Below are 1,862 nucleotides of genomic sequence, written 5' to 3' on the forward strand. Positions count from 1 at the left end.
AAAGGCAAGTTGTGCAGGAACCAACATAATCTTTGCAGTCCTGACTCAAGCCTGGTCACCAGAAGGACCGTTGGACAAGTTTGATGGTCTTGTGTACCCCAAAATGACCGCCTAGCTGATGAACATGGCATGCTTTAAGGGTTAAAGTTCTGGTCTCTTGTGGTACAAAAATGCTATCTTTATGCCAGAAGAATCTATCTTGCTTCCTTAGAGAATAAACTTCAGTTTCCGGGCCTTGGGCATTTGCTTGCTGTATGGCTAACTTTATATCAGGTAGTAATAGTAAAAAATGTTGTGAGGACAGGATGGTGCTGGGAGATGCTACTTTCCCAGGAGTTTCTGGGAAAATTCGAGAAAGAGCGTCAGCTTTGCTATTCTTGGACCCTGGTCAATAAGAAATGTGGAAAAAAACAGGGCCCATCATCATTGCTGGGGTCTAAGATGTTTGGTAGTTCTGAGGTATTTCAAATTTTTGTGATCGGTAAAGATCATCACAAAATGGGCTGCACCCTCCAGCAGGTATTGCCTTTCCTCTAAAGCCGTCTTTATGGCTAACAGTTCCCGGTCGCTGACGTCATAATTCTTTTCTGCTTGAGTTCATTTTCTTGAAAAGAAGGCTACTGGGTGGAGCAAAACTTTAGGTCCTTGGTGCTGTGATAAGATTGCTCCAGTAGCAACTTCTGAGGTGTCTACCTCCAGGACGTAGGGTAGAGTGGGGTCTGAGTGCTGTAATATTGGAACAGAAGTGAACAGGGCTTTAGGTTTATCAAAGGCTTCCTGGGACTCCTGAGACCACTGAAATCAACAGTGTTGTCGTGTCAGTTGAGTGATGGGGGCAATGATGGCTGACAACCCTCTGATGAACCTTCTGTAGAAATTAGCGAATCCTACAAATCTTTGGATCCCTTTTTTATCCACTGGGGTAGCAGGCCATCAAGAATAGAAGACACCTTCTGGGGGTACATGGTGATTCCGTTGGTGGATATTAGGAATTGGATGGTTTGTTTCTTAAACTCACATTTCTCTGCTTTTGCATAGAGTCCATGTTTTCTAAGTTTAGTTAAGACTTTCTTCACATGTACACAGTGTAGTTCGAGTGATGCAGAGACAATAAGAATATTGTCAAGATAGACAATCTCAAAGTGGTCCAGGTAATCTCTAAAGATGTAATTTACGATATGCTGGAAAGTTGCCGGGGCATTACATACTCCAAAGGGCATGACAAGGTACTCAAAACGGGTTCAGAAAGCTGTCTTCCACTCGTCCCCCTCTCTAATCCGGACTAAATTGTAAGATCTAGTTTTGTGAAAACTTGGGCAGTCTGAAATCTTTGAAAGAGTTCTGGTAATAGGGGAAGCAGATATTGATTTTTAATGGTATCTTAATTTAATTCCCTGTAGTCCACACAGGGCTTGAGTGTGTGGTCCTTTTTCTCAATAAAGAAGATCCCTGCGCCTGCCGGGGAAGAGGATGGATGAATAAATCCTTTCTCTAGATTTTCGTCAATGTAGAGATGTAGAACTTCCAATTCCATCTTGGATATCGGGAAGATCCGGCCAAAGGGAATTTCTGTACCTGGGAAGCAATTCTATGGGATAATCATAGGGCCGATGTGGTGGCAAGATATCGGGTTTCTTCTTATCAAACACATCTAGAAAGTTGTGGTAACTGCATACCTCCCAACTTTTTGAGATGGGAATGAGGAAAACCTAGCAAAAGTATGCAGGCATAGGACACACACCCTGCCACGCCCCCTTAGGAGAATTATACAAAAAAAATATTAGTAAAACCTATACGTGCTTTTTTTTACCATTATTATTTCTTTATACTGGCTTTTAAAATTTACAAAGTCAGCAATTTAG

The sequence above is a fragment of the Aquarana catesbeiana genome, linkage group LG10 (assembly GCF_042186555.1).
Source record: "Aquarana catesbeiana isolate 2022-GZ linkage group LG10, ASM4218655v1, whole genome shotgun sequence".
NCBI lineage: Eukaryota > Metazoa > Chordata > Amphibia > Anura > Ranidae > Aquarana > Aquarana catesbeiana.